General features: G+C 42.6%; 1 long non-coding RNA gene and 1 pseudogene across 1 annotated transcript in view; one reads left to right on the top strand and one right to left on the bottom strand.

Annotated features, from left to right (window-relative positions):
- The first annotated feature begins 563 nt into the window (after positions 1-563).
- LOC113625293 (40S ribosomal protein S6 pseudogene) lies at positions 564-1,289 on the top strand (annotated as a pseudogene).
- A 12,783-nt stretch (positions 1,290-14,072) lies between these two features.
- The window catches only part of LOC113625382 (uncharacterized), an 84,301-nt gene continuing 73,095 nt past the window's right edge, over positions 14,073-25,278 (bottom strand). The window contains exons 4-6 of the long non-coding RNA XR_003434644.1: positions 19,244-19,565; positions 16,310-16,437; positions 14,073-14,416 (exon numbers count right to left, since the gene is read on the bottom strand). This is a non-coding gene — a long non-coding RNA (uncharacterized LOC113625382). The remainder of the gene's footprint in view (positions 14,417-16,309; positions 16,438-19,243; positions 19,566-25,278) is intronic.

Below are 25,278 nucleotides of genomic sequence, written 5' to 3'. Positions count from 1 at the left end.
CACAGAGGAAGAGACTTCCTTCCTTGGACTGTATCTAGGCCCCTGCTGTGACCAGAGAGACAACAGTAGAATCATTATGTGTACCTAGGGTTATTTCTAACTCATGAACCTGCCACACTAAAGGCCTTTTCCTGGGCTATTGTTTCTTCATGTTTGACCTGACCTCTAACAAGGATGGTGCTAGTTACACTTAACATTGGTTGATGTGGTCAGGTAGGTGCAGCACTGTTCCAAGAGATGCAATGCACAAGTGGTGGTCTCAGAAGTAGACACCATCACAGACACACTGAACCGTACCATTTGTTGGTGCTCATTACGGCCCGTGAGGCTGCAGCAGGGCTTGGCCATGACCTTTAAAGTAAGAATGTATTTGTGGTAGCTTTCCTTATTCTAAGGAAATAGAATTTTTTCTTTTCTTATTCCTTACTATGATTTCATTATTTTTGGTATAGAAAATTGTGCTGGTGATAACCTACACACATGGACCCTAGGGTGTTTTTCAGTTCAAGTAACTGGAAAATGAGTGAAGTTTCTGTGTAATGAAATGGGAGGTGTATGTTGGCATGAACAAAGAAGAAACCTTCATTCGTACCTTTTATGAGAAGCGTGTGGCCACAGAAGTTGCTGCCGACGCTCTGGGTGAAGAATGGAAGGGTTATGTGGTCCAAATCAGTGGTGGAAGTGACAAACAGCGTTTCCCCATGAAGCAGGGTGTCTTGACCCATGGATGAGTCCGCCTGCTACTGAGTAAGGGGCATTCCTGTTACAGACCAAGGAGGACTGGAGAAAGAAAGCGCAAATCTGTACAGGGTTGCATTGTGGAGGCCAATCTGAGCATTCTCAATCTGGTCATCATAAAAAAAGGGGAGAAGTATATTCCTGGACTCACGAATATTACTGTGCCTCGTCGCCTGGGGCCCAAAAGAGGTAGCAGAATCCACAAAGTTTTCAGTCTCTCTAAAGAAGATGATGTCTGCCAGTATGTTGTGAGAAAGCCCCTAAACAAAGAACGTAAGAAACCTAGGACCAAAGTACCCAAGATTCAGCGTCTTGTTATTCCACGTGTTCTGCAACGCAAACGTTGGCGTATTGCTCTGAAGTAACAGCGTACTAAGAAAAATAAAGAGGCTGCAGAATATGCTAAACTTTTGGCCAAGAGAATGAAGGAGGACAAAGAAAAACGCCAGAAACAGATTGCCAAGAGACGGAGGCTGTCCTCTCTGAGAGCTTCTACTTCTGAGTCCAGTCAAAAATGAGATATTCTAAGAGTAACAAATAAATAAGATCAGACATCACGAAAATATATATATATATACACAATAATATTTAAAAGTATTTCTACCAATTATAAATTTAAAAGAATACAAGAAAGAAAGGGTCAAAGATCCGTCTTATGTTAAAATTGTAACAGAGAAAGCGAAAGCATAGTTAGGCAAAAAACTGTTACCAAGATTCACAGAGGTAACTCCTCCTGCTTTGAGTAATAAAAATAAGAGAGTAAGATTATGATGCACTGAGCGAGTTGAATGACCCTACTTTCCTTTCCTGAAGGTTCTCACAAATATTAGCGGGCACCAGAACACTGAGTAAGCAAGTGTATGTATAGCTGTGGCAATCCGTAGGACGCAACTTGGACTGTGGCATCTTTAGATGCACATTTTAATTCTTTATTCAAAACAATGTTAATGCAACAACATTCAGACCCTTTACTTAACTCTGTAGCATTCAGACCTTTTGCATTGTGCAGCTATTGCCTTTACACTAATTGGCACCCAAAAAAAAAAATTGTTAAATCACTCACTCACTACCCACCGAAATGACAGAATTCAGGTTTATGCTGCTAATTTGCTCCCAGCACAGGGTGTCTACAACTGTTATCACCACCTAAAATGAATCCCTTCCCTTACTTGTATGAATTATGCTTGTGACCCTACAAATGTGCATTTTATAAACTTATAAACTAGGATCTCTAACAAGGATCCCAGTTCTAAATCAAAAAAATTGAAACTGCTGCTTACAAAGCATTACTAGTTATGTATTTGTAAGGTTTAAATGGCCATTGAGGATTGAATTAGTGCTCTCGTTTTAACAAGTGATATTCCTTAAAATATTATTTTATAAATTGTGTGGCATTCTTAAGTGTTAAGATAACCGAGAAATAGATACTGACCCTCTAAAACACAATTCAAATTTGATAACAGAAAGGAGCAGAAAATCAAAATCCATTTCCAAAAGTTGTGCTTTTAGCAAATTGTTCCTTAATGCATCTCTCCACTAAGCAGCGGTCATCAAGGGTTACTCAAACATAGATCTGCTGCTAGCGCCAGAGCAGTTTATCAGGATTCCCGTGTAAGAAATTGTGGTTCAAATTGCTGGAAATTTCCCTGTAGCCAAAGAGCCTGTGACATTTTCAGGCCAGCGATGTTTCACTAGAAAACATCATCTTACTGGGAAATTAACTGCTGCCCCAAGTACCTTAGGTGCTACAAACAAAGTTGTTCCGTCTTCCCACTCCAGAAACATTCTCTAGTTCACTAATTTCTACCACATCCAGTCTAACTCCTCTTCCAGGCTTTTGGACTCCAAATTATGATTCCTCTAATACCCCAACATAAGATTCCATTAACATTCCCCAAATCCCCAACCATGAACCTTTCAGCCCTTGACTTTCACTCACATTGCTCCCGTTTTCAAGAATATACTTATCTCTCCTGCCAAATGAAACACGCTTTCAAAAGTCAGCTCAGGTCACACTTCTCGACAAGATTTCCCTTTCTTCCCGGCTCATCTTTGATGGGTCTCCTACAGACACCCCGTGGCCGTCCATCGTTCAAGACTCTCTCATTACTGGTGTTCTCTGTACACTGAACTTAAGTACTTTGGGGCCAGAGACCAAATCCTTATGGAATGTTTTAAATCTCTCCCAGTAACTAACATGGAACTTACCACAAATAGTTATTTAATAAATACTAATAGGTTTATTGTATAGATTGTGTATATTGTCTGTCTTCTCAAAACCTCAGGATCATTTTCTAGATAATTTCCAAATAAATTTTTCTCTATGTTAAGTGCATCTTTGGAACAACAAGAATGACAGTCCTGAAGAAACCAGAAAGGGAAGAAAAGGTTGCTGTGCAGAAACAGATTTAAAGAACAACTTATGCATGGGATTTCTGCTCTGTCTCCTAAGAGCTTTTGACTCAGACTATCTTCACGAGGATATCTGCATTGCAGACAACCTTGCACTCTAAAGATAGTGCTTCCAGGTTAGAGGGCGATTCCCCCCACCCCAGGATAATAAAGACCATGGCTCCCTGCTGGGCAAAGGTTGGGCACTTTTGAAAGACATTCCTTAAAAAAGAAGGGGGATTTCCTAAACTCAGAGGTCCTCAGCTGTGACACAAATCCACTGTGTGCAGGCATCCACCTCGGCTACTCAGCACTGCCCCTGGGAGATGTTAGGACAAGGGAAACAAGAACGGGGCGCCTGTTGTGCCCTGAGTGATACTGTCCTTTATCTCTGACCCAGGAGCCTCCGTCCTCAGCCAGCATCTCTGTAACTGGGCCAGGTAGGCTTGCGAACCGTTTGTAGTTTCGGGCAACTTTTGGATGTTAACTAAAAGTGGGTGTGTTCAATTAGGAGTTTCTAGTTTACAAAAGACAACAGAAGTTACCGCATGGAAGTCTACACATCTCACGTGCGATGGTATAGGTGGATCTCAAAAACAACGTGTGGAGTGAAAAGAGCAAACTCAAGGGCATGAGGACTCCAGGATCTGATGATCTGAGGCTCTAGTACAGGCTAAGGTAAAGTCAGAGAGCAGAACGGTGGCTGCCTCTCACAGAAGGCACGGGTGGGAACTGAATCGAACTGAGAATGAGGTTTCTGGGTGATGAGAATATTCTATATCTTAAATGGGGTGTCTGGCACAAGGATACACACAATAGTCAAAAGACATCAAACTCTACAGTTAAGAGCTGTGCATTTTAATGTATGTAAATTACGCTCAATAAAAAAGCATTACAAATTCTAAATATCTGAACATGTTGCAAACACTGAATATGTTGCATTCCCCTTTAGTTTCAGGATATAATGATTCACAGAAACACTGAGACAACACCAGCCACTTTCACATATACGCTTTGAACACAGTCTTTAGGGCGGTAGCTGCAATACAGGAATTTAAGAGGATGTCTCTGGAGGAAGACTGCTTGGGTTCCAACCACTGGCTGGGTGCCATCAGGCAAATTCCTTAACTTCTTCACGCCTGGGCGTCATTCTTTTTCAGATAAATATAAGAAAAGTTCCTACATATGGTTTTTGAGGTCTAAATTAGGTAATATAGATAAAGTATCTAGTACATAGAAAGCATCCTATAAAGCTAGTTTTTTATTATTACTTAGAGCATAAATACTAATACAGGATTCAGAATAATTCAGGATATTTCTGTTCAAGTAGAAGAGTAATAAGTCTTTCAAAATCTAGTAAGTTTAAAGGCATTCATTAGTGGGACTATAAGGTAGAATAATTATAATAATATCCCCAAATTATTTAATTATATAACCTATTAAAGCAATAGATCCACATCACAGTGTTTTTAACATGTTATCTGAAGCACAGAAAGAGTCAAATAAATGCTGCTTTGGGTGTCTCTAGTTCACACAGATGTGTCTCATTTACTGTCTGACAACTGTATTGTTAGAATTTTTTGCCTTTTTCCCCTAATGTAATACATGTAAAAGTTGAAAAGCCAATTGAATACTAATCCCAGCCTTGCCTGAAGAGTTAAATTGATGACAAACCTTTCAAAAGACACAACTAAAGGAAAGATGTGAAAGGACAAAATCTCGAGTATGACAGTACAAATACAAGGAGAGCGGGACAAAGGGGGGCAATCCTCAGTGATGGAAAACAGAGAAGCAGGACTCCACAGCTCTGCAGATCAGGCCACACTCCCAACTTCAGCGCGCACATCAGGGGTTCACGTTCCCATGAAAAGGCACGTGTGCCACAGATGGACCAGAACCACCTGAGCACTGTGTTCTTTAAGATGATTCCCAAGATTTTAAAAGGAAATATAATTAGGAAAGATAAAATAAATAATAAACAATCATGATCCCCTAAATTTCTATATTTTTCAAATTTATTTTTTAATTTGTTACTGTACCATTAAAATATTTCTAACATTTAGTATCCATTCTATTAAAACATATTTCCAATATTTTATATCTATTATTATATATCTAATGTATGAGGAATTTTATGTCACTTAATTGGCATATGAGTAGAAAGTTTAAATGTAAAAGAAAAAATAATTAAGAAAATGTTGCGGCAGAATGATGGTAACTGCTGCGTGTTTAATTCGGAAAGTGACTCAGGTCTCCTAGCAAACAGAGCCCTTTCTTTGCTTACAAGCAATAACACCTGCGGTACAACAGAAACAACCAAAAAACATGAGTTTCAGACTCTGAAATAAGTGGCTGTTTAAGAAAAAAACAGAAACCCTACAATGTTTTAGTCTTTGAGCCTTCTTATTTTCACATTTCTTCTTTTTTTAAAGTACGACAGTAGTATGCCACGTGCTCCACACAGGAAGTGGAAAGAATAGAGATTTCAATCCGTCCCAAACTACACTTTATCTAAGTAAGAGGCAGCATTACAGAAGAGGCTAGCTACCACACACTTCAGTGATCCACTGTAATTGTGCAGACAACAAAATGTTACAGGGGGAAAAAGGCATTTTAATTACAACTACATTCATTGCTACCCAAGAAGCAGGTGCACAAACTTACATACGTAATTTCAATAAAGTTCACACTTCCTTCTCTTTTCTTGCCAGACCTGAATAATCTGAAAAATTGGCTTTTAATTGTATTATTTGACTCCTCAAATGGAACAAAGTATTGCACACAAATCACTGACTATCAACAAAGAACTGTATATCATTTAAAACAAAAAACAAAAAAACCTTGGACTTATCTTTATTGTAAGGCATTTTTTTTTTATCCCTAAGGACTTTCAGCTTTGGAGTCAAAACAAACCGTTTATCCCAGAGCAATTCTCCTAGAACTGCCTATTTAAATTATGATCTAGAAGGAGAAACTTGTCAAAGTTTTCTACTTGCTATTAAAAGTTGCCAAAGCCCCTCGAATACAAACAGTCTGGAGAGAGTCAGGTTTTTGCTCTGTGCTTTGAGGAGACAGGAGTGGTCTACTGGCAAATGGTCAGTGGCTCGGCGGCATCAAAAGGAACGGTCCACGCATTAAAAAAAAAAAAAAAAAAAAAAGGAACGGTCCAAATCAAACACCTGTGGTCAGAACATCCTAGACACCTCCCTCTTTTCCCTTCCCAAATTCAAAGTGGCCACTGAGATAGAGGGACTCCACTTCCTCTCCAGCCACTGTCACTGCCTTATTTTTGACCTTACCACCTCCTCTGTGGCCTTTCTTACCTTCAATCCCGCTCCACGCAAAGGTATTTTCCACACTGTTGCCATAATGATTATCTAAAGGGTAAAGCTGACCAAAAGGCTTCAAGATTCCAAAACAGCTTTACTGAAAGATTCACTGCAAATGGCTAATGAAAAATTAAGGACACAAGAGGCACCTAAAACAGAAGACACTAAGTAGTGACTTCTACTACTCCCGCTATCCGCCATCACAGTGCTCACAGTCTGTTCGTCCTCTATCTGAATTGCCCTTCCACTCTGAAGAAACTACAAGACCATAAACAAATTAGTGACAGTACAGATGCGCCCACACCTACCTTTGAAGGGTGGCCCCCAAATGCGCCCCTCTCAGAGTTCATGGGACTCCAAGGGATTCTCCAGGAAACCAGTAAACCACTACCAGTTATTCTCTTAAGCAGTCAATAGGAAACTCAAGTTAAAATTAGTGAAAAACCTTGCCAAATTCAGGTAGATGCCAGAGCTACACTCTACTTTAAACCCCACTTGCTCTGGAGCCTAAGAAAACTGGCAGATGCCAGAGAATTCTTACCAGAGTCAGCTCTCCTGCATCTCTGTCTGTAGTGCCCAGTTGAGAGAGGAAGGGAAAATCTCACGCTGTTCCTTCCTTTCCAAGATGCACTGGTTGTGGATCCTTTCTCTCCCAGGGACAGCTATTGCCTTCTTGCTTGTCTCATTTTGGGTCTTGAGAACTTGGCCTGGGAACCGTCAGGCTGAGGGCCCTCAAAATACGGCCGGACAGAAGTGTGGATTGCACTCCACTTGCAGCTAGTGTCCTACTGATCGTTGGCAGTGCTCAGGGGAACTAAGTCTTTCTTTGGCTACCTTTGGATGTGGCTCTGCATCTTGGGAGGGTAGGATCTTTTGCCCATTCTTTGGGGACACCTCTTGAGTCCAACAGGTTGTCCAGTACTGCCAGGAATATTTACTGTTTGTCTCAGCTGAAACCTGACAAGATATTTGAAAACAAAAAACACTTTTTTTTTAAGTAGCTCTACTGTGAGAAGTTGGCCAGACTGGAAGCTGATATTCAGAGCCTGAAAGGAACGTTTTTTGAGGCCTCCTCCCCTAACCTAAGTGAAACTATGTATACCCAGAAGGAAAGACCTTCCAAAACAAAAAGCTCTAAATCTAGAACACAGAAATCTTTTTATTTCCATATTTGTTGAAGACCTTCTCCCAGATCTAAAGATGCAAACAGAAGATAATGTAGTTGGATGGGTGATCAGCCCTTTGATGTCATAAAGGTTGCAACTCAATTCTTTGAAGAATTAAAAACAACTATCCCTGTCTCGGGAACTGAGTCTTTGTAAGAACACAAATGCAGCTACTGAAGCAATTCAAAGCCCATCTATCCTTTATACCAATCCCAAAACCTCCCCTATGCTGGCACATACTATAAAATTCTGGGTTTAGGAAACAAAAGTCCTTCCTGGAGGCACTTACTTTCTTTCCCTGTGCCTTGAGATGTGAATATTCTACCCAGTCTTCTTGAGAAACTGATGGCCAGTTCTTCGAAAAGCAAACTTCAGGGAGGTAATTCTTATCATAAGGGGAACAAAAAAAGGTTAAAAGACTATTTGGAAACTAGGCCAACAAAATGTCTTTAAAAAGTGTAAAGCCATCTGAGCAGGTAACCTTAACCTACTCCATCCGCCGAAACACAATTTGGATCTAGCTGTTCTTTTATAAACTAGTGAGCTTGCCTTATCATACCCTCAAAATAGTCTTTTTCAACTTCTAAATATACAGTGAAGTTGTGTGTGTGGGTTTTCAGATGTGAAAATGCTTGTGATTCTTCCCAACAGTCCAAGATAACAGAAGGAAAAACAAGCCAAGGTAGGTCGAGTCCTCTCCAAAAAATGTTGAGACTGCAGGAAAAGACATCTGGGGAATACAACAGATACAAAAGAATGCCATCTGTTTCAGCACCAACCACACAACTCTGTAAAATGCATCAAGAGCTCTTGGTGGTGTCACCAGTAAAATACAACGCGTGTCTTCTTCCAGGGCTCAAAGCTGTGTACTGTGCTTTCCCTACCACTCAAAACCGGCTCTTGGAAAAGTCACCTCTGCACCGGCAAGGAGTTGCCACACCTCTGCAAGGTCGGTCATGAGCCCGCAGCTGGCTTTCCATCTCCGATAGCCTCGGGTTTAAACTACAACTTAAATATACTCAACACAGTCCAGGAGAGGTACAGGGAAGAGGGAGAAGTTCATTCAGAATCCAGATCGGGTGGAAAGTTACGAGACGCTTGGAACATGAGAGCGGGGGCCGACCTGAGATTATTCTAATCAATGCCCTTGCACTGCAGTCGAAGAAACTGAGGCCCAGAGAATTTCAGGAGCCCTCCTCGGCCTCCCAGTAGCTAGTGCGGGCTGGACTCATGCTCTCCCAGTCCGGAACTTGGGCGCATCCGCCACCTACCTAGCTCCTTCCTACCGCCCCGTCCCTTTTCCTCTAAACCCTGCAGTGCGTCGCGGGGAGGCGGCCACCTGTGGGCTGGAACCAAACTCTTCCTTCGCCCTTCAGCCCGGGCACGCACTGAGGCGCGCGCGAGGTCGCCGGCCCGGTGCCCGCCAAGGTGCGCCGCGTCAACACCCGGCGCGGCCCGCGCACCCCGTCTCGCCCACCCCGCGGCTTCCGGCCACGTGGTTTCCATAGCAACGGCTGCGCCGGCCTCCGAGCCGCCAGAGGCGCTCCAGGGTCAGAGGTCATCCCTGTGGCAACGGATACCTCCCGCGCTACGGCGGCTCGGACGGGCCGCTTCCGCCGCATTGCGCCGCAGAGCCCCAGACGCCCCGAGGCGTGGAGCGCAGGTTGGCCGGTCCCAGGAGTTCTGGCCGCGGGTCACAGCGGAGGAAGGCGACGCGTCGCCTTTGCGCCTCCTCTCTTCGGGGCTCCATTAGGCAGACTCCGAGCCCGGCTCCGGCCAGATCCCCGAGGGGCCCGACTCCTGGAAGCAGATCCGAGCCGCAGAGGTGGCCGGCTCGTGGCTAGCAGAAAACAGTCCACGTCCCGCTTGCTGCTCTGGTGAGCGGGGCTCTGCCCCAGTCGTGCGTCCGCCTTTGACGGTGGCTCCGGAGGGCGGAAGCTGAGTAGCTGAGTGTGGTTTTGGGAAAGCAGGGCGCCACCAAGTTTGCAGATGACTGCTTTAAAACGGAAAGGAACAAAATAGGAAGGGAGGGGGCACCTCCTTTCAAAGCAAGTGAAACTCGAGGCTGTTTAGGTGCTGTCCACTCTAGAACGGAAACGTGCCACATCGGATGGGCCCAGTGACCATCTTCACAGAAAGGAGTTCAGACAGGAAGAGAGAAACAATTCAAGTTCACTCCACTGTTTTTCGGAATGCCTTCCTTTTGGAGAACATTAAAGATCAGAAAAGAAAATGAAGGGGGGCTCTGGCAGAGGGAACCAAATGGTGTCCTAACACTTGTTATTTAAAGGGTGAGCGGGCCAGGAGGGGTGAATGCGCTTGTGTGTTTGAGGAAGGCCTGAGCCCAGGGGAATGTTTGCAAACCATGTTTCAGGATGCGCTGGCGCGGAGCATGAAGAGAAAGAAGGCCACTAACAGCTGTTTTTCCTTGTTGGTTTTACCATTTAGAAGCCAAATTCTTGGTTGGCACTGCTGGAAAGGAGTAGGCGTTAAGTGAACTTCACCAAGTAAATTGTATGACAGTGGCAGCTACAGTCCCACAGTTAACTTTCTCAGAAAACGCTATTTTTCACCGTTAGTTCATTTAATACAAATGTATTGAAAACCTGAGACTTGTCATAACCTGAGTTTTTGACAGGGGACAGCGATAAAGGCAACAGTGCTCAACAATTGTTAGGTGACTTTCTTCGATGGTGTTAGTAGGTTAGATAAACAAAAACGTCAGTGTTCCCTGTAAAACATGTCTGCGCTATGCCTCCATTTTTGCTTTCATGTTTAGGAAAGCCCTAAGGATTCCTCCTTTCAACTCCTCTTCCCTTCATCATCCTACCTTTTACTTCCGGCCAAAGCAGAAAATTAGTTTGTACCAACCAGAGAAATACACAGGGAGAACATCAAGACATACTTGGTCCTTCAAAAGCAGAATAGCAAAAAAAAAAAAGTTAGTGCATCTCTGGAGGCATATGGAGGAACTGAGAAGTCGCCCTCAGACAATTCCCTGCCGTTCTGTGCTCAAGTTCAACTCTTATAACTAAATGTAGTACACAGTACACAATCTAAAACCCTAAGAAACACCACACAGACTATGGCACCAGGCAGATAGACGTGTCTGCTGGTATTTCCCTGGCCCACTGTCCCTCCTGGAGGTGGTACTAAGTTGGGCTCAAAGGTTTTATTAAGAATATACACACGATGCAATGTCTCATTTAAAACTTAGTAGAGGAGCTTCAAATATACTGTTCAAACATCCCAACTGTTTCCCCATAAACCGTAAGAAACTATCTTGAATAAATGCTTCCATTTTGAGACATCTACATATTTATAGAAAGCTTATGAGTCAATTGAGTGAGTTATGATGCCAAAATGTACAAAGGAGCAAAACCTTTGGTGGTTGTCCTTGTTACAATATGTATAAAAACACTTCACAAAAGTCCTCAGTGTTTGTGTTGCTAAAACATGGAAGACTGGGTTTGAACATTTTTAAAGGAGTGGCTCCGCGTAGGAAATATGAACTATAGAATTAGCTTTAGCACCTTCTGAAAGCAATGCATCATTTGAACGGATGTTCTCAGGGAGGCTGCCTAAGATGAGAACAGGCTGGATATGGGTACAACTAAAGTGATCTCCACTGTTAAAACCAAGTTTACATGATCACTGATTGGATTTCACACTCGTTAACTTGGATATAAATTAAAACAAACATAAAACAAAACAGTCGACACTCCCAACAAATCAATACTTGGAAGCCTACCTAACATGTCATCCTTTGGTTCAGGAAGTGCTACTGCCTGCAAAACTCATTATGCTACTTCAGTAATGAAGCTTCCTAGATGGAATCCAAGGCCAACTCATATTACATGGAATCCCACGCTGAAGGCAAGCATACTAGAAAGAGAAGGACCTTACATCTGTTTGGTGTTCCAGCCATGCAGTCTGAATTTGATGTCTCCATTTTACATATGCTCAGTGTTTAGAAATGCACAGGTTATGTATGGCCCATTTGTAGCTCACCCAGCTCTACAGGAACCCAAGATGAGTCGGCAGGCAGAGGAGAAGGGGTGAAAAATGCTTTACTCCTTTTTCTTCTCCCTCTTCCTATTTTCTCACTTCTCAAAGCCATGACCGCCCCTAGATGTAAAGCAAGTAGCTTTAAAAGAATAACATATATTTAAATGAGTAACAGTGGCACACCAGATGTTTTTGGCACCTAAAACAGCTTAGTCAAAGGCAAAAGCAGGGCTGGAAGACACCCAAAAAAAGTAGGAAATAGAAAGTGACAGTGAATTCTACCAAGCCCTGCTTGTTTCATCTCAAAGTTTCATGGCAGAGACGGAGACAGTTCAAAAGAGGAAACACTCAGGGCCATGAGTTTGTGGGATTTTCTAAATGTGCTCTGCAGAACTAGGTCTAGGGCATCCGCTTCGTACCCTCCTTGCCACAAACGCTGGTACCCAATAAAATTACATCTGGTTACAATTTTTCTTAAAATCTCTGCTTTCCAAAATCCTATCAAGCCGTGGAAGTTTGTATGTGTGAGTAGCTGTATATATTTGAGGGTCTGTGGCTTCCTTTGCCTGTTGGACATTATGTATCTGAAGCGACATCCATGATACGACCTTCATATTTATCTTTAGTGTGGACTTTTTTTTTTAATATTTATTTATTTATTTGATTGCCCTGGGCCTTAGTTGTGGTAGGCGGGCTCCTTAGTTAGTTGTGGCATGCAAACTCCTAGTTGCGGCATGCATGTGCGATCTAGTTCCCCAACCCTGGCCCCCTGCATTGGGAGCACGGAATCTTAACCACTGCGCCACCAGGGAAGTCCCCTATTGTGGACTTCTTTTTTCCAACCATATTTATTTCCTTAGCAGCCATTGCTCAGATTTCAGCGACCTAGATTATTTCCCAAACTGGCCTGTGACACATGTCGGTCAGTCCAAACTCTCAGTACTAATTTAAAGAAACATATCAAGCCCTCCTCCAGGCAAAGTAAGTGCGTTGGACTCAGTATTCCCTATTTAATGATCTGCCTAAAATACAGTCACCTTGCATAACTCATGCAGTGACAGTTGAAGAAGGTAACATCTATTATAAACATATAGCTATTCCTCTACTGGGAAAATAAGGGAAGGTAGGACATGAAGCGCACGTGTGTGTGTGTGTGTGTGTGTGTTCTCTGATAATAGTTGTATTGTGAGATATTGGACATGTTTATGAAGACAGTAAATTTACTTTCTATCCAGGATTTCTAAGCTATTGCAATTTATTTTAAAAAGCATATATTGTGCAAATATATTCTTCATGCTCTTTTCCAGTTAACTTTTACATAGAAACAACGAAAAAAAAACCTACTTAATTAACACCTCTTATTTAAACATGAATTAAGAACTTTTGGGTAGATGAGTAACTTTGCCCTTAAGTTCATGACTCTATCATTTGCTTATTTCTACACCAACCTGATTATATAGCAGTACTCTGAAATTCCTTTCAGGAACCCCTGACCGAACTGCCTGTACTTGTTGACAACTTAAAGCAGTGGGAATAATCAGTAAATCATTTTATAACTTACAAAGATTGGGAAGAAAAATTCATCTAATAAGAAGTCGTTACACCAAATTCATGGTCCTACTACTGGTACGTGCAGGTATTCTGACAAGCTTCTTAGTCTGAAACCAGTTAATTGTCCTCGTTTTAGATTTAAGATAACGTAATAGGTAGTAGTCAATCTGTTCTTTTTGGTTTTAACAGTTACGAGGATTTTAGTCTTTGTTTTATTTCAATTACCCAATTAACTTCTTAGTTATACTGCTATCTTGGGATCAAAAACCTGCAAATGATTTTAGGCTTCATGTTAATAGCAGAAGGAGAATGGAATTTACCAACTACAATCCTGAAAGAGAATGGCTAGGCACAGGATGGTTTAAGCTCAAACGGCAAAACTTTTAGAAGGTGAGATACATAGTGTGACACATTAATGTCCCATTTAAAAAATAATTTACAAAATGCTCCAACTCCAAGGTTGGAATTCTCACCCCTGGCAATCTAGGACTTAAACTATCCTAGTGGAGTAGTTGGAGCCGTTGTTAGACAGAGTTTGAGTTAACCCATCAATTCACCCCCGAGTACTTTAGCATTCATAAGCTGCAAAATAAATTGCTCTAAAAATAAGTCGTCATTTGTTTGACACCTTCCAAATGCCTCGGAAGGAAAAAAAAAAAAATCTACTTTATTCCAGAGAGATGAAAGTGGGTGGGGTGGGGGAGGTGTAATAAAAAGATCTTGAATCGTGTATCGGTGAAACTTAGTGTTTCCAGTAAAACTGTTTACAAAAAAAAAGACATTATCAAAGGCAGTAAGGAAACTTACTGTTCCATGCTGAATTATTGCCCACTCTCCAGTACTATGGAGGGACTGACTTCAAGATCCCTAAACAAATGGCCAAGTCTAAAGAAATGCTTTTCTAGTAGTCCTGTCTCAGAGGGAGCTAAATCTTTTCAAAGAAGAACACAAGAAGGTTTCAAAAACCAGTAGTTTTACTGTGTGAGGGAGGAACCCCACCGCAGCCCTTGGCTTGTCCCACTTTAGGAAGTCTTGCCAAAAGGGTCTTCGCGTGAACTTGAGATGGTAGTGTTGCAGATCTAGCTATGACCAAGGCATCAGCAAGTGCTGGGCTTGATGCGGGGTTAGGGTACACCTGACAGCCCAACTGGAGACGTGGTTGGTAAGGTGACCACACTGCTTTCTCGTTGGGTAGCTCTCAGGATGGTGGGATCATCTCAGAGCTGCTAAACGCTAAGTTAAGAGAGAGAAGGGTCAAAGGACCGGGGATGGAGGAGGTGGGGGTCGGGTTGGGGGGAAGAAGAGGGGGACGGGAAGAAAGCGGGGAGAGCTAGAAACCAGGGATGAGAACTCCAGGACGGAGGCACGGGGCCCGCTGCAGCACCGCGCCCACAGACTCAACAGCCATCCGAAGGTCCCAGCTGACGGCAACTGCCAGGCGTCCGCCAGCACGCGAGCATCTGCCCTTCCGGAGGGTCTCAGAACTTGCACTTTCCCTTCTGCCGCAGCACAGGGGGCTGCAGGGGGTGCTCAGCATCCACACCCACCGCCTCCATCCCCGCCCACCCACACCTCCTCCCCCTCCTCCCCTCCCCTCCCCTTCCCCTCCCTCCCCCTCTTCCCTCCCCTCCCCTCCCCTCCCTCCTCCTCCTCCCTCCCCTCCTCCTCCCTCCCTCCCCCTCTTTCCTCCCCTTCCTCCTCCCTCCCCTCCCCTCCCTCCTCCTCCTCCCCCTTCCCCCCTCCTCCTCCTCCTCCTCCCCGGCACCCGCAGGCGGCAGCTCACTGGGAGCGCGCCGCCCAACTAGGCTGCATTAGGCAGCTTCGGAGGCAGGGAGGCGGCAGCCACTTGCTGCCCGGCCGCTGGGGCTCCGGGTGCCAGCGCGGCCCCTGGTGGAGCTCGGGGTGTCAGGGCGCCCGCGAGGAGCCGTGATCTACTACACCGCAGTGCCAGCGTCAGGAGCCTCGGACACCCGGGCTGCCACTGCAGGACGGCCAGGGCCCCGCCCCCAACAGGGCCCCAGACATGGAACACCCAGCCCGGGTCCCTCCCCGGCCTGAAGCGAACCGGGGGACACCACACACCCCCTGCCGCCGGCGCGCGCGGCTCCCGGACCCGCTGCGCCCAGCCTCCTCGCCCGTGCGCCGCCTCCGCCACGCAGCCCTCCGGCCTGGCCTCCCCGAGGTTGCTCGCCCACAGCTCCGCGGCCGCCCCTAAATGCCTCAGACTGAGATAGCGGGAAGTGAATCCCGGGGACCCGACTCCCCGAATCACCTGCATTTGCATTTCTTATGTAATGTACTGCAAGTTTCCCGGTTGGAGCCTTTTGGAATGGGGGCGCACGATCACCAGGAGGCTGAAGCAGGGACCCGGGGCCAGGCTCATCCCACCCGGGGGACCCAGACGCCGGGCTAGGACACTGCTTTTTAAAAGGGAGGTTTAAATTACATATACTAGAGAGACCGGGCTTGTCTGCTCCATCTGGGGTTCCCTCCCGGCATGAGCCCTGCTCAAGTTTTCCCAGAGCAGGAGTGTCGGAGGCAGACGGGGGAAGGAGTTCATACTTCGGCACGCGGAGCTAGACGGGGGCGGGAGGCGGGGGCTGACGGAGGAGCGGGGCCGCGACGGAGGGGGCCTCTTTCCTTCGGTGAAGGTGATGGGGTGGCGAATATTGTGCAAGCTACTCAGAAAGTCTAGAGCAGGTTCTCGGCACCGAGCTACGTCCCCGGACCTGCAGCACGAGTCAGGGGAGCTCGTGGTTCTTTCTCCTGGCAACTACCGAAGCTTCAACTGCCTCGGGCCAAACCTTAAGCCATAAACCCTTCAATATTCCACCAAACATCGTCAACCAGATACATTCCAAAAAAAGAAAAGGAAAAAAAAAAGTTTCCTCCTCCCTCCTAGTGATGGATTGTGTCACAGCCAAGAGATGCTGGTAATGATTTGGGGCTCACAGACGCCGACCCAGCTGTTACTTGTTTATCCACGCAACACCTCTATACACAACACCGTCCTGGTCCTTCTCTGTTTCCCCTGCCTTCCTGCATAGCCGAACTGCAGATCTAGCTCAATGAGCAACAGACAGGTTATTATGAGGAAAAACATAACATGATGCATGTTTTGCTTACCAGTTGGGTTCTTGTTTTTCTTAAGACTCTTGCCACAAAGACACTGCAGCATATGCGTTCCTTTGCTGAAAATGTTCCAAAGAAACCACATTGATTTGGGCGAAAAGCAATCCAGCAGCTTAGACACCCTGAGAAAGAAGAGATCCTTGTGGTTGCATAATAATAATTTGAAATCAGTTCTCCTGAAGAGGGGCACCGGTTTTACCATAGGAAAAACGATAATATTCCGGATCTTCTCCCAGTTTTTTCCCCTCACGTGGTATATTTCTTTGAGACTTCTCAGAGATTGTTTTTTTTCGGCCAGGGTGAATGATTTATCCCCTTGATCACCACTGGATTATTACCAAAGGGTTGGCAAAAAAATCCTTTTTCAGCATGAAGCCAAACAAAAAAGCAAAGAAATCCCAACTGAGACCAGAACTAATCAGGGAGAACAGTAATGCACAAAAGATCCCCAAAGAGAAAACCATAGCCTTTTAGTTGATCGCTATGAGGCTGGGTGAGTCTGCAGGAGTCAAAGCAGGATTCATCTCACTGAGAGAAGACTGCCATTGTGTAGTCCCTAGGAGAGAAGGAAAGGGAAAAAAAAAAAGGAAAGAAAGAAAGAAAGAAAAAAGAAAAAAAAAAAAAAAAAAACCACCAGCACACATACACACACCAATACCACCTCCGAGTCTGACAGCCGAAGACACAGCCTCCCTTCTCCCAGTGTCGATTTTTTTTTTTTTTATAATCAAGCGCCAGTGCTCAGGGGGATCGGATTGAACCTGCAGTTCTCAACCACCACGAAGAAAAGATGCAAATCTAGGTGACCCCTCCCCTGGTCAGGCTGGTAGTAGGTAGAGAGCGCCTCGGATCCCCTGCCGCCTTCCTCTCTCTCTCTCCCAGTTTCCAACAACGGTGAGCATGAGGAAAATCTCCCCTCCGGATTCCTCGCCCAGCCTTGGATGTGAGTTACCGGCATTAGGGGGAGGAGGAGGGGTTGAAGTTTGCATTGAAAAGACTGGCTTTCCATGACGTAGCCACGTGCTTTCAGACCCGTCACCAGTGAGATGCTTCCACCCGCCCGGGGAGGGCAGTGTCACTGCAGTCTCTCCGCCGGTTCCCCTCTCGAAGTCCCCCACCACTAGCACCCAGCCACAGCCCCACTATTTGACCCTCTCCCTCCTCCGCCCCGCATGATTAGGCTTGCTGCTTGCTCTTGCAGCCAGCTAGCAGAGCCTTCTCTTAAAAGTGAATTTCGAAAAGGAAAATTAATTATAATTAGTAAACCTTAAAAAATACACAGGGTGGAGGGGAGGCAGGGGTTTAAATAGAAACGGTAGTTTAGTACCACACTCCTTGGCCAAAATTAGTTCCACCTTACATTTTCAAAAGCCGCATCTACAGCATCTAAAACATTAAGGACAACTCAAGTTCCTTTACTTATTATTTGAATCCTACTTAAAGCACTGTTTGAAAAATATACACTAGGCATATGACAAATATGCACTTGCAGAAACAAGTACTGTTCAAAGGGCAAGCACTAAAATCGGGGCGACAAACTCTTCTTTGCTGAGGAGGGTCATATGTCAATGAGAACATTTATGCCTTTTCTAGACAGACAACCTATTACCTTCAAATATTGTTTTGGTACAGAAAGCACTCTGCTTGATTCACACGCTAATTCATTGCCTGTTTCTGCACCCATTAATTGAACTAACACTGAGTTCACCCCCGTTCACTTAGCTACACTAATATACAACCTTGTCACCGGCCACTACGATCTAACCTAACAAAATGGACAAAATCTCTCTTTCATCAAGATGCACCCCAACTCCCTAATTTCCCAGAAAATCAAAAGATTTAGGGCAAAGCTATTGATTTCTCTTATTTAGGAAAAAATACAATGTACAAAATAGTACAAACTATTTCAAAGAATAATATAACAAACTCCAGTGTACCTGCTAGTCAAAATTAATAAATGTTAGCATTTCATATTTGTGAGATGAGCATTTTGGAAAAGTAAAATTGACCACTCTCACTGCTGTTAGGCAAATGAATTAACATTATGCCAGTTTATTTCCACTTTTATGGGAAAATTGACATAAAATGTTTAATTTTTTAAAATATATTTAGAAGTTCCATCTTAATTTCAAAATATTAAAACTACTAGGGCTTCCCTGGTGGCGCTGTGGTTGAGAGTCCACCTGCCGATGCAGGCGACACGGGTTCGTGCCCCGGTCTGGGAGGATCCCACATGCCGCGGAGCGGCTGGGCCCGTGAGCCGTGGCCGCTGAGCCTGCGCGTCCGGAGCCTGTGCTCCGCAATGGGAGAGGCCACAGCAGTGAGAGGCCCGTGTGCCGCAAAAAAAAAAAAAAAAAAAAATTAAAACTACTACCTCTACTGCATGGAATAACAAACTATCTTATAAACAAATAGATGTAGATCTATGTTGTTGAGGACTGCTTTTAAAGAAAATTAACTTCTTAATTATCAGTTATCAAAATATGAAAATGTAATAAACAACTTTCCCACTGCTAGTGTTTTCTAATATTTAGGAGGAATTTTGAGATGCCAAAATTTGTATCCAATATCTTGAACCCTTTGGGGAAATGTCAGTTGATTTTAAGCAAGATGGAAGAGGATTTTAACACAAGCAAATTTTATGAAAGTTAAGAAACTTGAAAGTTAAATATGGATGTCCTCAATGTGCCTAAGGCATCATGTCATACAGCTTAAAGAAATTACTAAGATTAATTGCAGCCTCAATCAAGTTTGGGAAGTAAGGAAAGAGAGAATAATAAAAGTCCACAGATTTAACGTCAAATGACTTAGAATCAGGCTAAAAAAGAAATTGAAGAGCGGGATTCTTTTTTGAGAGAGGTAAAATGGAATAGCATTGCCAATTCATTAGGAAAGAATTTTTGATATCAATCAATCAGGGTCACTTACCACATGCTGCTTTTATAACATTCTGGTGTCCTATCAGGGGTTCCAGAATATCCCAATATAGTACCACTGGACATATGCCAGAGAGACAGTTGGATAAAAAATATTCTCCAGCAAGGTCTTCTGAACTCACACAGCTCGAAGGTTCTGTAAAAGCTTGCTGAGTTCCCTGGGGTATTTCACAAGTAAAATCTGGGGATCTGTTCGGTAACTATTGTATCTTTCCATATGCTAAGTTTGTGTAGACAGAGTATTTCTCAAATGAGCTCTTCTTGCATTTCCAAATTGGACTCTCTTCTCTACGTTGTGACAGTGAATTTGATCCCTATTAAAATAGAGAATGATTGAATGACTGCCAGAAAGCTATGATTTGTTTTGTATTGGTGGAAAACTTATTACTTCTTTGTCCTGTGACCTAAGGAACAACATAAAAGGTAATTAATTGTGACTACTATTTACAGAGAATCTATTACGTCAGGCACTGTGTTGGTTGCTTCTCTTCTTTTATGCTATTTAAAGGAAGGAGAAATCTTTTCTTACAATGAATGAAATTTCTATAGTTTTTTTCTATATTTATTGACACATTATTTATTTACATTAGATAGGCTATAAATCACATTATTAAACAAACAAAAAATACCAAGTACTTTTGTCTGAAAAAGATGGCCTAACACTGATTCAGGTCACCTTTGTTCCAAGGGAGTTATCATTTCTAATGAGCTCTGAGTAACCCAGTTTAATTATTCAACCAATATTTATTGAGCATTTACCCTGTGAAAGTAACTGTACAAGACTCCATGGTGCATGCTAATTCATAAAATTAAACCAGATTTCCAGTTACACGATAAAGAAGACCAAGGGTGGTTTGCCTCCAGTTTAGGGATGATCCAAAGATACTCACACCAATCTGAGTTCAGACCGTTAAGTTTTGTTTTGGAAGACATCAAAATATTTACTTACCCTTTGCCATGCTACATTCAAATCAATAATAGATGATAAAAACGGAAATTATTAGAAAGTAAATGTAAGCTTTTGCACTAAAGAAAATAAGGAAAATCTCATGGTAACTGTAAAATTGACAGTAACATCTGTAGTATATATAGGTAGAGAAAAAAAATCTTAAGACTGTGTTGTCATAAGGCTCAAGTAAAATAAACCCAGTACTTACAATCAAGTTCACTTAAAAATTAAATTTACATTCAGCATATTAGAGTAAGCAAACCTAAAGGTAAGTGTAATGACCATAACACAATAAAATATACATTTTATTTTAATATAGGACATATAAATTCATGAGATTAGTCACCAAAAATCTTTGCAACTAACTTACCATGCTTTTTCTAATTGTCCCCAAGTTACTTTTCTACTTCATTCTTCCTTTTAGCCATAAAATCCCACCCCCCGCCACACTTTTGGAAAGGTACATGGATATCCAAACAGACACTAATTCCCAGCTCCCTTGCAGTTCAGTAGGGTCATGTGACTAGATTCTGACCAATGAGCTGTGAGCAGAAGTGCCGTGTTCAACTTCCGGGTCACATTCTCCAAAGGAAGCTGCTCGACTTCCACTTCTCTCTTTTCTCTTTCTTATGAGCTGAAAGGGATGGTGTGAGCGGCTCTGAGAGCACGGACAGGAACACACTCCAGGAATGAAGTACCGAGATAGGAGAAACCCAGGACCATGGACAGAGCAGCCAGCCTATCCCGGATTGGCCACCTGCCTCTGTTCTGTTAGATGACAGAAAAAGAAACTTTTATTTTGTTTGAGCCACTGTATTTTTGTGTGACTTTGTTACAGCAGCTTATCCTCCCTACTGTCTTATCGACTGGTCTGGTATTAGTAACAATACACCTAAATATTTGGCTTATTTACTTATATTAAAAGGATAAAGAACACAAGTACATCACATATAACCTGTGGATTGATTCACAGGCTGCCACTCTCCTTTCCAATCACTGTCGCAGCTACTGATCTCTTAGCTGCCTCTTACAAGCCACTCTTGCTTATCCTCACCAGCAGTGCAAACGTCCCATTGTCAGATCTTACTTCCCCTTGTCCCCTCTGCCCTGCTCCCTGCCCATCGGATGTAGCCTGTGACAGTTCAGAGCTTATGATCATGACAATAAAGGAGAAGAAAGACAGAGGGAAAAGTGATTGGAAGAAGAGTTGGTCAGAAAAGGAAAAAGAAGACCAATGCGTAGACAAGGATCTCAGTGTCTTTACCGTGGAAACCTTTTTCGAAAAGGTGGTGCCTTTTGTGATTTGCACGCTTATTCCTTCCCTGTTGTTGATGTTAACAATTATTATCATGTTTTAAGGACAAATTCTCCATTTCACGTCACTGAACTACTCAGTAGTACCGCTTTCTTCTTCTCTCCGTGTTCCTCCATTGGCTCCTGGTGTACAACCTCTGCTCCTCCCTCCTGGAGGGGACAGTCTGGAAAGGGAACTGCAGTCCCTCTCTCTGCCACCTCCCAACCTCTCAATGAAAATGGAACGACTTAAGTGATCCAGCCTCCTCCCTGTCTCTCTCTCTCTCCCTGTCTCTTTGGATCTGCCTGCCTACAAAATATTTTCAGACTGCTCTGCTTCAGCTCCTCGTTGCAGGAAGCATTGGGTCAGCCTGGAAGCCCACAGCCCGTCTTCTAGAAGCAGGCCTGGAGACTGATCTGCCTCTGAACTCTTTATGGGGTCTTGTAACCGCCATCATCCGTGCCCATGTACACCCCTTTCATTCTATCACATCAGTGTGCTCTGGTTGGCTTTCACCTTCCAGTATCTCCATCTTTGAACCTGAGGAATTTTTTCAAACCACAGAAGTCCCCTGTGCCCAGGCACTTACAGAATTAGCACACCCTAGGAGAATTCCTCCATTACCAAACACCCAGCTCCCTTACCCCTTGGGAGGGATAATGATGAGGCATGAGTTTTATATTCTTTCCCAAAGTTTTCCTGTGGAATTAAGACACAGTCTCTCACCAGGAGAGTTGGCTTAACACATCATTGGCCCTCTCCCCTTCCTTACACCATACATCCCTTGCTCATCTGCTGTGTTCTTTCATAAATAAACTACTTGTATTAGAATCTTCGTTCTCTGTGGAAACTCAAACCAAGACAGGGTTGCAGAGGGAAGGCAGGGGTTCTGGGTAAATGTGCCTCTGCTCTCCAGATCCAAACTCTTCCTTGCGCAGCCAGTGCAATATTCAGATGTGGGGGAAATGGTCAGAGAAACCAGTTTTTGCCCACACGTTCAATTTCATTCCCCAAAGCAACCTTATCAGTAATAAAACTAGTATTTTTATTTCCATCTTTCTAACTTGTGTGACCATGTTTCTGAACTGAATCTGAACTCAGAAGTGGAGGGAAGAGGGAGAATTAATTATCACCTCTTAAGAGCCCCCTCACGGCTAGAAAGAAATATAAGAAAAAACCCTCCTCTTTGTTCCTGTTATGCTGGTGAGTATAACAATAAAACTGTGAGGAACCAGCCAACAGATACAGGCCAAAGCAGGTGAAACCCCTGAGTCCTCAGAAATATGAGCTTCTCTTGGCAAAATGCCACAAGGCTTCGTTTCTCACCTACAGGAACTTTATCTCAGTCCACACAGATATGCCTGACAGTACAGCCCTAATTTCCTGTACAGCCCGGTAAGAGTCCAGAGGACCCTTCTTTGCATCCTCTGAGGCAGGTAGGAGTTCACTTTATACAAGTAGAATTGGCCCTAAACAATTTGAGGACCTGTGCAGCCTGGCCCATTGTATCAAAGTCTCTGGACATTTATAACCCATGCTTTCTATTGATACACATATTAAACCTTCTTTAATGTGATTTAAATTCAATATGAATTAAACATCTTTACTAAAACCAAATCAAAGCAATGGTAACTTTATACAACTACTTCAAACAACACTCTACTTTCTCCCACTAATCCCAAATTTTGTTATGCCTTATTCTAGGGAAGTATGCCCTCAGTTGAAAAGCATTGTCATCCATGATTTGAAATGTTCTAAGGAGAAACTACATCTTCTCTATGTGGAATCTGGTCCTTAATCTCTATAACTATTGAATAAGACAACTTTGAGGGTACCATTTTAAATTTACAGGAGAAATTTGTCCACTAAACTTTCTCATTTGGGCAGAGATTTGTGTATTTCAAAATTCAGAATATTATTTGTCCTGAACAATAGTTCACTTCATAAAATGTAGATAACTGCAGAACAAGAATAACAGTATTGAATATGTGCCTGAAGAGAAGAGGTACATCCCTCATTCTCAGCTTTTCCATTAGCTCCAAGTCCCCAGCTCCCATATTAAAACGCTTTGAAAGTCTAATATATCAGATGGTTTCAGTTTTCCTTACTGATTTCAGATGGATACATTGTTTTCTCTGCCTAGATTCCGGGTACCTGGTACCTCATTGATAAACAATTCCCTTTGAGTTTGGGATGGTAAACTTAATAATACCTAAACATCTGGTGTCATAATGCAACCTTCAATTCAGTATCCACATGTTTTATTACACACTGTTAAACATGTAAACAGTATTCCCTCCTATAAATGTTTGCTGAGCACCCCACCCAACAATCTTAATATCAGCAGGCGTGCATGATATAGATTTGCAAATATTTTTTAAATCAATAGAACTATTAATCCTCAAATACATTAGATTCAGACCTTCTTTTTTTAGAGAAAATCAAGTTGAATCTGTAGCACATTTTACTTTGAATTGAACGAAAGTGACTTTGTTGGGCTTATTTCTCATATTTCCTCAAAAAAGTGGTTTATAAAATCAAATTCAATGCTCACATAAGAAAATGTATGGAATTATTTTGCTTGTAAACCAAAATTTCCTGTCATTAAGTTAAAATATGTCATTCATAAAGCAATTTATCAGAATTAATGTGAAAATTGCAATTCAAAAAAATGTGTCATATGTTCTAACATTTAGGTTACAAAGTAAATAAAGAAAAATGCCAAGTCAGAGAGAATTTACATTCCAAAAAATAAATGGCACAAGTCTGTTGGATCATAAATTTCCAGAGGTCAAAAATTAAGGCTATTTAAGTCACTTAACTACAGCACCCTAATAATCTCAGATGTATGCCTAGCTAATAATTCATGTCCTGAATTTCCATGTAAACTTAGATTCTGACGATTATATTATGGGAAGAAAGTCCCATTTCTTTGTTCATGTCAACAGACAGCCTCATGAACATTTACAATATTGTAGATTTAAGTGCACATAATTGAATTACTGTCCAAACAGGTGTGAAAAAGGTTTAAAATATTGTGTTTGGAAACTGATTTGGTTTAACGTATTACTGGCATCTGGACAATACTGCATTTTACTTTATTACTTGTTTGAATGACATAAATAATAGAATACACACAGGTATAAAGGTTCAAGATAATTACTACTTAACATTGACTTTGTTTTTAAAAAATAAACATGGCAATAAACAATACATAAGTAATTAGTCAAGCACATCAAGACCAATATTTTAGGTTATATTTAAAGAATTTACGATTAGGATAAAATCAGAAAAAAAATACAAAAGTTATACTGTAACCTCAATATCAACCACTTTCTCTTAATCAACAGATATTTCTCAAGCTCTGATACACATTAGGATATTTTTGTTTGTTTCTAGCTTTTTAAATTAGCATGTGTTTTATATAGGCATTCCCAAGTGTTTGGATGTCTTTATTTTAAAGTTCCATTAGTAAATTGTGTTTACTATAATTCCATTAAGGCAATACTTTTAAGTGAGATTTTCAAATGTGTTTAGGTAATTGAAGGCTGGAAGTCCTGATATTCAAGGCAGAGCCATATGAAATACTGTTACAGGAAGCTTAAAGTTACTAAATATACTTTTCCGATAATAGTCATATCATCTTTATTACAGTATGAATATTAGCAACAGCAGGCACCAAAATCTGGGAGAAAAAAACAAAATTGAATAGAAAATCCATCAATAATGTTTCAGTTTTATTTCCTACGATAGAGGAAAAAAATACCTCTACTTGCAGCAAAAC

The sequence above is a fragment of the Aethalodelphis obliquidens genome, unplaced genomic scaffold (genome assembly GCF_003676395.1).
Source record: "Aethalodelphis obliquidens isolate GAN/ISIS:26980383/991018 unplaced genomic scaffold, ASM367639v1 scaffold15, whole genome shotgun sequence".
NCBI classification, from domain to species: Eukaryota; Metazoa; Chordata; class Mammalia; order Artiodactyla; family Delphinidae; genus Aethalodelphis; species Aethalodelphis obliquidens.
Note: the sequence above shows the minus strand (reverse complement) of the source record. Positions and strands in the feature narration are given on the sequence as shown.